We start from the raw sequence: 14,048 nt of genomic DNA, 5'->3' as shown, positions 1-14,048 counted from the left end.
AAACATCCTGCTTACCTTGCTAAATGGGGTGAGGCTTGTTTATTATTTTCTTGTCATTCAGAAGTTATGCACTTAAAGAAGAAGGAAGACTTGCAGAATAAAAGGGAGAATGTGTGGAATCCAGTCAAAAACTTCTGTAAATATTTCTATTAATCTCATGTTTTAAATCAATGTGTTTTCTTTACCTATAAACAAAGTCAAGTGAAAATACAATCAATCATGCTTGAGCAATCTAACATCCTATGTGTTCTGTTCTGTCTTCTTGTTGTACATAGTAAGGAACTGAAAAAAATTAGATGAGGAAGAATTAGCTATGTTCTGCTGTCAAGCTGACTGATAGCAGAGATAGGACAAAATTACATCCCAGCACTTCAAACAAACCTGGGCCTTGTGCTGGGGCCAGATTTGAGTTGTAGCTGGTTTGGGATCCATTGCCTCTCTCTTGCGTCTTTTGGAAGACATGCCACAGAGTTATGGAGGAAAACCTAAAGGCAAATAAGAAAATGAAGCTATTATTTTTTGAAACATCAAATGAAAGTTACTTCTAACAATGGAAAATTCCCTAAAGAGAAATAATAGAAGTCCTTTGATTTGAGCCAGTAAATCTGTTCAAGACAGATGTTCAAGAGCTATAATCTTGCATTGACAGAGCAATGGGCTACATGACTCAAAGTTTTTCTGTTTGCTGTGAACTGTTTTTTTCTTTCCTACTATGAGTCTGCTGAAATTTTACATTGACACTGTTGTAGCTGAGGAGAAGGGGGCACTGTAGTATAATTACCTGAGATTCTGCTAGACAGGAGTCACACCCTGAGCTCACATTAGAGCTCTCCTTCCATTGTAGAATGCACTAGACCAAAGTGTCATTCTCGCCCCATTCCAGCACATCCTTCATCAGCTTCCAGCAACAGGGTCAAACCCCTCAGGAAAATGATCCTGAGCTAGCCCCAGGTGGCTGGGATTGCCATGGCTCTCCAGCTATCCACACAACATTACATGAAACAACTCTAATTTGCAGTGGAATATCAAGGGTGAATTTCAATTTGAGTGCCTCACTTCATCACCATAAATAGTAAAACTCTCTGCTTGGCCCTGTGATCCCTCAGAAGTACAGATACACATATCCCAGTGTTTCAATGGTATCTTTTTATGAGAGAGAAAAACTGTCTTCATCTCTTGCTTGATGTCAGTAAGTATTGAGCATTAAGAACAGATCTTTCACAAGATCCTTCACCAACATTATTATATTCATTTTGTAATTAAAGATCCTGTGAAAACAAAATGCAGTGGGCACAGAATAGAACAGAAGAGAATCAAATAGAATTTTCCACTGGCTTGCGATACCTCCAATATGGGAAATCACACTGAAATGTAAAAAACCAAACAGCAACAGTAGTACAGTTAGATAGAAGCTTGCATTTCAAATACTACTAACCAAGACAGAAAATATAATCTGTTACATGTGACTTCTTCTTGAATTTTTATTTAAAATTATCATGAGATCTTTACCTTCTACCCAGTTGCAAGTCATAAACAGATAAAGTGACTCATGTTATGGTCTTATTCAAAGGAAAACATTTCCTAACAAATCACAGAGCCAAAGTTGAAAGCCCTGAGGCCATATCTACACTAGTAAAGGAAATGTGCCAGGGCCTGTTTTCTGGCTCTGAGATCAGCTGACACATGTTGCCACATCTTCTACTAAGTTCTCTTAGCCTCCAAAGCAGGGTCATCCAAGCTGCCACAGCAAGCACAGTCCCTGGCATTTACTAAGCCCCACACTGAGCCTGGAAAGGCTTTGAGAAAACACTAGTTATTCTGGCTGAAAGGAGTGCCAGGGTCTATTTCAACAAGTGCCTGGAAATGCTGTGACATCATTTAATTCAGCAGCATAGGTGCAGCCTAAGTCTCAATTATCAGAGCTTTAAATCTGTAGAAGTAATAGTTAGGCAGGAAGTTAGATCTGGGACTTTTACATATGGGACTATCTTTAAATGGAGTGTCTGAATCATTATGGAAAGGAGACTCACTGTGAAAGTCATAGTAGGATTAAGCATCCTGACATTTGAAAAATGTTCAGATCTAGGTTATCTGGGTCTGAGATTATGCTTAAAGTATATCTCTAACTGAAACACTCTGCTGACATCAGTCTTGAGAAATGAGTATAAGGTACTTTCCCATTGTAACCACAAAGGTAATATTAATGCTGAGAGACTACTTTACAGTGTTACTTCACTGCTATGAACCAATACAGAATTCATTGTACCTGGAGAACTGTCTCAGAAAATCTTAAAAAAAAACATGAAACTGACCTTAAATAGCTCCTTGGTTATGAATGATTCCACCAAGCCCTTGTTCTGGTCTGCAAGATTCCAGAAGCAGACTGAAGGTAACTTCAGACAGAGGTATTGCAAACTGCCTCTGATTAGGGAGACCAGTATACAGAAAAAGATTTAATCAAACGCTGAGCAAAAGATCAAAGGGAATTAGAGATGTACAGCTCTGGAAAGAAGACCAAATTTCTTTCCTCTTTGCCTCCTATGATCCCCAATTCCTTTTAAACCAGCGGGAATTCCAGAAGATTCATACTGCTGACAAGAGCCGCTTCTGTCTGTGCTGCTGTGTTTCAAGAAGAAGCTGCTCTCAAAGATCAAAATCTACACAGTTCTCCAAAATCTGTTTATTCATATGTTTTTAAAGTTAAGCCTGCTCAGTGGGCAAAGCAGTTTACTCAGGTAGTCTCAGGTACTCAAGAGAAAAGCAACTCAAGGCAAGTAAGCAGGAGCAAAGTGAAAGGTGGAGCTTGGCAGCTGTTAAGCATAACCCCAGTCAGGCTGTCTGATTGCTTTTTGTTTCTCACAAGCCCTGTGGCTCCCCTTAATTTCAGGGATGTATCTACCGCGCTAATTGCTCCCACAGCTGTTGCAGTCCTGGGTATTACCTCTGCAACTCCTTCTACTTCTGTAGAAGGCTATGCATGAGCAAAACTCTGCAAGGCTCTCTATTTCTCTTAGAGGAATGCAATCTCACTTCTCCTTGATGCAATAGCAGTAGCATAACAATTTAGAGAGGACTGTCTATAAGGATAGGGGCTAAACCTGTCTTGTGTGAGGTGTTGTCCAAGTGATTAAAAAGACCAGATGCAAAATGTCAGCTGAAGCACAGAGAAGCATCACAGCAGTTGGAGACCTCAGGAAAAGCCTCATAAATGGTCTTCTCATTCACTGGAATATCTGTATTGCCTGGCTCGTTTTTCCTCTCTGACTATTTGCTCTATAAAGCCAAGACCTGAAATTTAAATGGCTACTTGACATGCCTGTTTTAAGCAATTTCACCTCAATGGACTTCCTTCAGCTTTGGTTGTTTATCAAAGTGCTGACCCTTGAACTTTATTTCCCTACTAATCTTATCTTTTACTGATCTCTAGGAAGTTGACGTATGGATCAGTGTCACCAGAGTGACTGAACAAGGTAAACTTAATAATCCAGTCTGTGTTTTTACATATTTACATAGAAGGGTGAAGCAAATGCGGGAGACTAATCTATGTTTGATCTTAAAGGACATGAGAACATGATGTTCTGATTTTGCTAGATGAAGTACTGCTTTCTCTACCGTCCTTATTGTAAAATCCTAAAAGTGCTATGTCAAACACAATTCAAAAAATAAATGACTAGTCCATTTCAAGGCAATAGGTGTATCTTGGGCTAAATATAAACTTGGTAGCAAAAGGCTGAGAAGTTATTTACTCAAATAGATGTTACTGACAGGTTAAAGTAAGTATCTTTAAGCTTCCTTTTCTTTATCCTGAAATATTTCTGCTCTAAATATACCTCCTCTACTTCTGCTTCACAAACATTGAAATAATCTTTTTTTCTGCTCCTGATCACAATTGATATAAGCAGTTGGAATAGAGAAAATGTTAGCACTGATAGAAGGCATAGTGTTGCCTTATGCCTTTGTACTTTCTGTCCCTGTTCCTATAGACACAACTGCTCTTTTGCCATTGACTGAAGGTTAAAATGAGGAAAATCAACAGCCATCACTAACAATAAAGTGTTAACAAAACAGTGGAAGCTCTCTCTACATTTGTAAGAAATTCATATTAAGAAGTCAAGGTGGGAGGGCAAGGAGGCACTTCCCTCCAAGGCAAAACTTAAATGTCAGTATAGATTATCAGCTAAAGCTTCATTATTTTGTGCTCATTCCTATGCCAAAAAATCCAAGCACAGGCTTAATAATAGTAATCAAAACATGGATAGAGGATAGACTGCCAGTGTTATTTTCTTCAGGGGATTGGTATAAACACTATAAGCAAGCTCCATTTGCTGATAAATCTGCACCTACATGTGTATATTTTGTCAGTATGATTATAAAAGCAAACCTTTCCCTAGTGTTGGGTAAGACCTCATTTGGAGATCACAGAAGAGAGAAATCATTACTTATATGCCAATGAAAGGGCAGAGAAAACACTTCAGCAGATCCCTACTTTTAAGAAATGTTTAGCCTTTGCGCCATGTGCATGGGTTGTATCTGCAATCATTATTTACTTATGTTAACACACAACCTCTGCCATTTTTCCCGTTGCCATATTCTCTAAATTCAAGGATAGTGCTATAGTCATGCAGACACTAAATCACAGATGGCACTGCTCAGGTTTTTACATGCTATGCTATAGGCTTATCCTGGAGAAAAATCTGGTATTGTTACAGGTGGCCCTAATATGAATACACAACAACGAGGTTAAAACTTATTAACTGGTTGGGCAATGCCAAGGCTTGGCAATGCCAATGTCAGCTGGCCCTGTGGGTGTCCAGCTGCTCTGGGCATGACACTGTAGGCATGAGGGTCTGCTGTGAAACACTGTCTCTGTCACAAAATTACAGACCAGAATGTCCTTCTGCTTCATGCTCGCTAATTCCTGTGACAACTGACATTTCCTGAAGCAGGCAGCATGGAGAGACTCGATACCATGTCCAAATCACAACCAGATACTTATTTTTCTAAATTATGTCATTCTCTGTACTTTCACTGAGAGGTATTGTCTAAACTGAGATAAAGAACTTGCATAATCAGTACTTGGTTATTTCCAAATAAGCATAAAATGATCATGAAAATCATTAACATACATTGTTTTTTTTAAATTTCTTTCCTAGAGAATTTCCCCATATATACTAATATCTCTTTCTAATTGCTATCAGAAACAGTGCTTCCACCCTCCACCTCCTCAGTTCTCAATTTTTGTCACCATGTGAGAAAATGCTTTCCAGCCCCAAAACCCACGAACTACTTCCTTATAAATCTTCCCTAATTTCAAAATGACAGCAATACAGTGTGACAGCATAGGAAAGGGAGCTAGAAACTGAGAACATGCAAAATGTCAAGCTAAAGTTTTCATTCAAAACTGAAAAAGAGCTTTGGGTTTCAGTTCTACTATTCAAAAAGCTCCTGCCTTCAACTTTCGATTTCCATTTATTTCCAGTATTTTCTGGTATTGGAAAAATACACAAGATCAGAGCCAAAATAAAGGAAAAGCTGGTCCTAATGGTATGCTCACCACTTTTGGAAACAGAATTTCACAAGAGTTTGAATCTGCTTCGGTGGCTGGAAAATATTCATATTCTTTAAGTGTTTCTCCAAAGTGATCTTTCAATGTTTTTGACATGTAAGTTTTACCAAACCTTCATGTTTGCCTGGAACCCTACTCAACTCCTAAGCAGCTTTTTTCATTGTTGTACAATATTGTGGTATCCACACCACTTTTGATTTTAGAGACACACAGTTCTCATACACATCCATGACAGAAATTGATGTAAGTATAAAAGAAAATGCCTAATTCTACTATTTTAACACACATCCCATGTAATAAACTGTTGGGCTTCAATCCCACAAACTTGCATACCTGAGAAAATTAGTTTCTTTGAATTATATGGGAGGAATTAGGAACTTAAAGTCTTTCTCTGCTTGTTTTCAGAAGCAGGTTGTTAACCACACACTAATGTGCACTTTATAGATTTTTAGGCTAAAGAGATTGCCATTTATCACTGACTTTTTAGGTTACAGGATGTCACTCATAGCAGTTCTTTTGCAGTAATATCTTCTTTCATGATCTGCCTTCCTTAGGGAGAGTTGTTTGGGATCATTATTTTTAAACTAAAGCTCATATATTTTAAACAACTTTTTCCACTGCATTTCTTGCTCCTCCTTGACATGACCCTGCCCATGGAAGGGCGCAAAATATCCCAATGCCTCATCTCCTGGCCACAACTGAGCTTGATCAGTGCAAACTTTTCCCTCCTGGGATGTGAACGGTGACAGTCAGGTACTATCACACATCCATCCTTTCATTTGGCTACTGCTGAGAGCAGGATGTGGAGAGAGCCAGACCTCTAGTCAAACATAGAGCAACTGCTTTTACCTACATTTGGTGGTCCTGTGTAGGACGACCAGGTTCTAGAGGCCTCAGACAGGTGAGGAACAGTTCTCAGAGTGAAGGGCTTGGCAACACTGTTGTTTTAAACCAGTGCAATTAGGTCTGTCCCAGCCAACCTCTCATGGCACTGAGCTCCCAGTGTAACACAATATTGCTGTTCTGAAAGTAAGATAAAAGAAAGCCACACAAACCAAGTAATTAGAGCTATTTTTTTTTGTATCTACATGAATCTCAAGGCAACATCTGCCAGGGATTATTAGTGCCACAGTGAAGAATTAAAAACCTCACTCCTAGGATTTCTGACTCACTGTTTTCCTGCTTTCTTCTATCCATTGCTCTGTCCCAATATTTTAGTTGTGCAATTACAAAGCCTTACCTTGTTAACCCATCCCACCTATCAAACCATATTACCTTCCTAGTACAGCATTTCATCTTCCTAATCTTATTGTCCTGTGTTATATTTATTGCTTAACATCTTCTATCAGATTTGATGGTTTTATTCCTAGGTCCCTGCCTTTCATTTCTGTTGTATCACACTGTTTAAGCATTGCACTTGTGTTCTCATTGTCCTCTGTAGACTGTCGCCCATACACAGAGTATTTAAATGAGAAAAAATTCAAGGACAAGTAGAGTGTATACACAGTTACTACACAGATTCAATCATTATTTTGCTGAGCTAACTGAACAGTTTTTAATAGATTGAAGCATCAATGCAATTCCCATACAAAACCCAAAGGAAGACAGGTTCCTTTCCCTGGAAAGTTTTCTTGTAAATTGTTAATCAACAATTAGTAGTTAGGATATACTAAGCATATATATATAAAATTTAAAAATGCACTTAAATCAGGTCATCTCTTAGGAGACTTTCACCCAATCTTGCTATTCATATTTCATACTTCAGTTTTTGTTTTAAAATTTTTTTGATTAGCAAAAGGATGCTTCTCTCTGGACACACCTAAGATATTTCCATACTACAGTGAGATTACCTGGGTTTAAATTATTTTCTAAACCAAGTTGTTGATGTTGTGGTACAAACCACCAAGTCATAAAAATTTAGTGGATGATGCCTTCTTCAGGGTTTTGGAAGCAATCTCACTCTCACAGGCCTTTGTGCTCACAGGGCACTTGAAGCACCCCGACATCTGCTGGAGGGATGGTGGAGAAGAAAGATAACCCAGGAGGTTTCTGGAGTTTATGGATGATAACTGCCTGGACTGTGTGCACCAGTACCTGCTGGGAGCCAACTGACTGGAAAGCTGCTTTGGAGAGAAGGACCTTAAGGTCTTGGTGAACAAGCTGAGGAAGAGCTAGCAAACTGCCCTCACAACAAAAAAGGCCAACATCCTCACAAGGCTGCATGAGGAAGAGCATCACCTGATGATTGAGGGAGGTGATCCTTCCCCTCTACTCAACACTAGTGAGACACATCTGGAGTGCTAGATCCTCTTCTGGGCTTGCCACCACAAGAAAGACCTGGACATACCAGAGTGAGTTCCAGTGAAGGGCAACAAAAGTGACTGAACTGCTGTAGCACCTGTAATACAAGGAGAGACTGGGAGAGCTGGGGCTGTTTAGACTGGAGAAGAGAAGGCTCAGAAGGATCTTATGAATTAAGTGTATAAATACCTGATGGGGAGTAGTAAAGGAAACAGAACCAGACTCTTTTAGTAGCGCCCCATAAAAAGGCATGAGTCAGTGGGTACACAATGAAAAACAAGAAAGTCTATTTAAAAATAAGAAAAACTTCTTAATTGTAAGAGTGATTGAACTAGATTATACAGAGAGGTCACAAAGTCACAATCCTTGGAAATATTCAAAATCTGAGTATACACAGCCCTGACCTGCTCCAGGTGACCCTGCCTTGAGCAGCAATTTTGGACTGAGCAATTTCAAGATACCTTCCCAAAGTCAACCTTCCTCCCTTTCTGTGAACTATCTTTATTTGAATGCTCATTGAGTAGGTTCCAATCAGCCAGCCCCAGTTTGCCCTTCCCTCAGGGCTGTAGATGGGAAAATCAAAGGCCTTTCTCTAATCAATAGAACAATGCTAATGTCTCCAGTGGCAAATTTTACCTGCCTAAGCATGAGGGGCCTTTTAGTTAAAGCATGAGGCTGTTAGCAGAATTACACAGACTGGAATTCATCCATTGATTTTTCTGGTGACTGAAGGCTACAACTCAAAAAAACCTACTGAACAAGAGAATTTAACTAAAGTTTAAGTGTTGTGCTTATCAGAGAGTTATTATTCAAATAACTGGAGCTAGTACAGAAGTCTCATCCATGGCTGAGTTTATTGTAGTTTACCACCATTCAACTGGTGCCCTATAATGTCTTACCCTTAAGTAAACTGTGTATGTGCCTGAATCAGTTCTGAGTTTGGAGTTTTGTGATGCAGATGACATTTTCTGTTATCAGAAAGCAAGTCCAAGTCCCCATGCAAATACACATTCCTGCCTACATAATTTTTTCCTGCCCCCACCCATTCTACCTCTATAGCACACCTTAAAAAAGCAATAACTAACTCGCTAACAAGCAGAAAAGAAATGCTTTTTCTCACTAGATTGGTTTTCCACTAATTGTTCAAGTTTGCCCTGGCTTGGAGCAAGATCATAGGAAGCACATAGTCAGCTTAACAGAGAGGTCAGGGTCACAAAGCAAAGAATTGTAGGTGAAACAGGAGGGAAATGGGACAGGGAATGATGGGATCAAACTGCCCTGGGGGCATCCCTGAACCTCCAAACTGGCTCAAGCCGTATCATGTAGCTTTAGCCTTAGCAAACAGTCATAATTCCTAAAACCCCCAGGCATAACCAGGTGACAAAAACAAGGTTCCCAGTCACAGAAAAATGAGAATATAGCAGTGGAAAAATGAAACCACAACGTGAATTTTTTTTCTTTAAACACCCAGTGCAACACACTGTACACAGGGGTCCTCATCCAGGGGGATGCAAGAGAGCAGATGATCAAGGCTAATGTCACTAGCAGAACAAGGCAGGCTCCCATGTCACATTGGCAGAAGAAAAAGCTGAACAGGACCAAACATAAGTGAACTTTTTTTATCTAAACTAGTGGATTGGCTTGATATATCACAAAAGACCCAAAACAGGGAAAGTTTGTTGCAATGTATGAAGCACAGTCCCCAGATGTGCCTGTATATCCAGAAACATTTATTAAATTGTGTATCTAAAAGTGTACGTAGCTTTTGTAATATTTTCACTACCAGGTTAGAATAGCATGAGTCTGGAGAGCCAATAGTATAAAAGTTCAGATGCCTGCTAGCCAATAATATACATGATTTATTCCCTAAGACAAACATCAGCTTTTTTTCCCTAAGACAAGTTCTTGTGTAACAATCTCTTCTGCAAAACCACTGTGCTTTTGCTGCTTGTTATATTTTAGAAACTTTGTTACATCTCTCCTGCCTTGACTGACTAATCCTTTCTTTTCTAACTAAAAGCTCTTTGTATTCTTTCCCTACATGTTGTGATAGCTGGTGCTTCATTTTAGGCTTGCACTCATTTCCATCAATATTGCTAGACTTTAAACAAAAGTCCCACATAATCGAAACAGCTGATAAGAGCAGAAAACTACTCCAGGTAATGTATAGTATTAGTTCACATCTTCTAGGAACTCCTGCATCCAAAAAATAGCCCTTTCTAGTGGTGTCATGACAAAAACATGCTTTTTTCCAAACTAAAGGTATGAAATCCTAAATAAGTGTGTAGAAAAATCCAGAAAAATACCATGTCTGTTTATGTAATTGTACACATAAGCTTTTATATCCAAAATCTGAGACTTGAATCACTGAAGTTAAAGAGCTAAAACTCAAAAATTAAATAAGTGATGTTTTGTTTCACTGCCCTGAATACACAGAACCACATATTTTTTCATGTTTTGTCTATTCTTATTAAAAGCACTTTCTGAGAAGAAACTGACAGCTCTCCCTAGTTTTCTCTTGATATTCAGCTGTTGTTCTAAACATATATTGTACTTTGAACACTTAGTTGTTCAATGCGATGAAATAAACAGTTTTTACTATTGAATTTTATTACAAAAATAGAGACTTGACATTAAATTATTCACTCATTTAGGAAAACCATTGTCAAAATCACATAATGATTAATAAAATCATTATGTGTTAGGTAAAACTTTTGGAAAACTGGAGCATTAAAAGTTATTCAAAAATAAATTTTCATATATAGCAATGAAAGCAGCTTTCCCATTCAGCAAGGATGTCACTGAACAGCATCTGGATGAGGTACCCTTTCTTGGATTTGTACATGTGAATAGCCAGTGGGTATAGAATTAGTTTCCCTGACCACATATCTGTTTTGTTTAACTATTTGAATGCCCATGGCATCACTCTGTTACATGCCAGTCACTACTCTCCCAGGTAATACACAGACATGATTTGGAGGATAGCACACACTTGGGACTTGTCCACAAGGACACTTCGAGCAGACTGAACACATTCTGGAGCAGAAGTAAGATTAATTACAAGAAGACCCATGCTGTGAGATAGTGAGAACAGTCCTCTGTGTGATTCAATACATTAGAAGTAGCCATAGGATCTCTGGGAAGCATTTTGAAAAACTACCAGCCTGCTCATTGACCATTATTTTAAACCTCCATTAAATCATCAACTTCACTGTATTGGCCCTTACAGATGAGCCAGTGCCTGTGCCCTGTGGCAAATAATGCAGATATATAACATAAAGATAGTGCCCAGCTAATAACTATGAGGTTTTTGGCTTGATCTTCCTGTTGCTATAATTTGTTTATTTCAAACATTTAGTCTAGTACATGTTGGGAAGAGGGGGTTCCAGCCTGTCTCTGAATTTAAGTTTAGCAAACAAGAAAACAATTTCACTTTCCTGAATTTATGATTAGCAAACAAGAAAACAATCAAGGCAAAGACAGATAAGACAACTGCAAGTAAGAAAACACCAGATAGCTATAATTATATTTGTTTGCTTGATTAGATTGCAAATAGGTATTTTTCTCTCACCCAGTAACTCTGTGAAATGAGTGAATTGATAAAAATAAATAAATGATGGTATGGTAGAAAGGCATTATCTGCAGCATGAGCACAGGAGGAGTGAAATCAACTTATTCAGAGAGATTATATTAAACAAGTGCTGAAAAAAAACCCTTTGAATACTTCTCCTGGGTTTTTAACTATTAGTAATTATGTGTTACGTGAAAAAAAAATCTCAGCATTTAAAAAATATTTTATGATACAAGACCAGGTTGGATGAAAATCTGAGCAACCTGATCTAGTTGAAGGTGTCTCTGCTGATTGCAAGAGAGGTTGGACTAGATGAGCTTTAAAGGTGCCTTCCCACCCAAACAATTCAATGATTCTAAGTACATCTTCTACAGATATGCACAGGAAAAAAGAGCAGTAGACGTTAACCTTGCATTTGAAATGCAAATTGGGTGACATATAAAAAATAAGCAAAACTGTCCACCTAATTAAGGACAACAAACTTGTGCAGGGAAAATTTTAAGAAATTCTAAAAACTGGTAGCTAAGATCCAATAAATCTAGAATTCCTTGAAGAAATGAGAACTATCTTAATGCAGAAAATAGAATAAACCGAAAAAGCATAGGTGGATAAATGATCAGTCCTTCAGTGATCTAAAGATCAAATCACATGGAAACTGTAAATTAGGCAGAAGTGATACAAAGGAGTTTGAAAGAGCTTACACAGACAAAAGGAAAAGAATGCAAAGACTGTGGCTGAAAATTCGATATCACAAGCAAAGAAAGGTTTCCTACTCTGTAGCTCTTAGGCACTTTTGGTCCAATGCTGCCAAGAAAGAAAAAAATGCCACTCCCATATCAGGCAGTTAGTATAATGAAAGGAATAAGTGAGACAGTTAGTGAGAAAGGAATAAGAAGTCAGATGCAGCAGGGGAAGACCAGACTAGAAAACACTTCTACAAATGGGCTGTTTTCACATTAGTTTGGCCTAATGAGTTTCACTCTCATGTGTAATAAACAAGAACCTGAACAACCTCAGAACCATTGGCAGTTGTCACTGAGAGTTCACAAAGGATGGAGAGATATTCCAGGAAATAAGGCAAATGTGATGCTGGCATTCTTCTCTCTTAGGATAAAAACTGAAGAAAATAATCAGTCTGCAAGCTCCTAGAAAATGACATTGAAATAAGTAGCAATCAAGAACAAACCAAGGCAAGGAAATATCATCTCCACCTGTGATGGAGTAACAGATCTCACAGACAGGGCACAAGCACTACCTTTGAAATATTTTGATTTCAGTACAGCTTTGGGCACTTTCACAAGCATGGCTTTCACAAGCATGTGCAGATTTGAAGGTGCACTACCACACCACAGAGATGTGTCTGCTGGGTTGCCTGGGAATCTGCCCCAGGTCTTATGTTGGCACAACTTCTTGCTTGCACCGATGGTTTGGATCAAGGAATACACACTGGGAATGCTGCAGGAAGGGTTGCAAACACCAGGATTAGAATTCTAATCTAAAGCCTCTTACCTAATACAAAAAATGGTCATGAAGAAAAAAAGATGCACTGCAGTCAGGACAAATAAATAAAGGTCTGTGTTTAAGTAGGAATAATCCACTACACAAATACAGAGTTTACAAAAACCACTGCAGCAGTCAACATAGAGAAAAGGATTTGGCATTATGAATTACCATCTGAACTTGCATGAGTGATGTCACAAAGTCACAAAGAAAGGCAAGCAGCATGTAAAAACCAAAGGCAAATATGACCTAGAAGCACGACCACCCACAGTCAGCATAGATGAATGGTCCTGTTCAGATGTGGTAGTACAGAAAATCACAAGTACAGCACAAGGGAAGACCATATCCTATCTTCCCATTGGAGGCTTTATGCATTAGTTAGACAAGCTCCTGTTGGGAACTGTACAGCTGTGACTGATCCTGCTTTTGGGAATGTGATTGGACTCTGTGGCCTTTCAAGGTACTCAACCTTACAACTTATGGGTTCTGTCATCAGTGAAACCTTCCAGCACAGCCTAAAATTGCAGTGGCAGGACTGCCTTTGCCAATACCACTCTGGTATTCAGAGAGCTGCAGTGATATGGGCTGTTGTCCTCTAAACAGCAGTGAAATGATTCTTCTTCACCTCTCTCTATGAGGTCTAGGTTTAGAAGGGAACTCCACTCCAGTACTGAACCACTACACTGAACAAGATATAGTGCTTTGACACTTTGAGGGACAGGCATACATATCCCGATTTCCTTAAAAGACTCAAAAACAAGAAACCAAAAAGCCCACAAATTTCCTTGCATTTTGTCTCAGGATGTGGGAGGGAGGAGAGACTTAAGCAGAGCAACCTGCATCCATTTAAAAATAGCAATGAAACACCTGCACAGATGAGGCAACGAGTCAAATCAGAACTTGAAGGCTGTGTGTCCAAATTTGACTCTCATCCTCCAAAGTGACAATAGAAATTGAAAATTCAATTCAACATTAGTAGCAGAATGAGTTGGGCAGAATGAGTTGCATAGATAAGAGACTTTAGAGACTCTGAAAAAAACAGGTCATGATAATTGTGGCAAGTCCCAGGGGCTGCAGGTGAAGACTTTTCTCTCTGTCTCTCTCTGTCTA

The sequence above is a fragment of the Geospiza fortis genome, unplaced genomic scaffold (genome assembly GCF_000277835.1).
Source record: "Geospiza fortis unplaced genomic scaffold, GeoFor_1.0 scaffold98, whole genome shotgun sequence".
Lineage (NCBI taxonomy): Eukaryota > Metazoa > Chordata > Aves > Passeriformes > Thraupidae > Geospiza > Geospiza fortis.
This window is presented reverse-complemented; position numbering follows the sequence as displayed.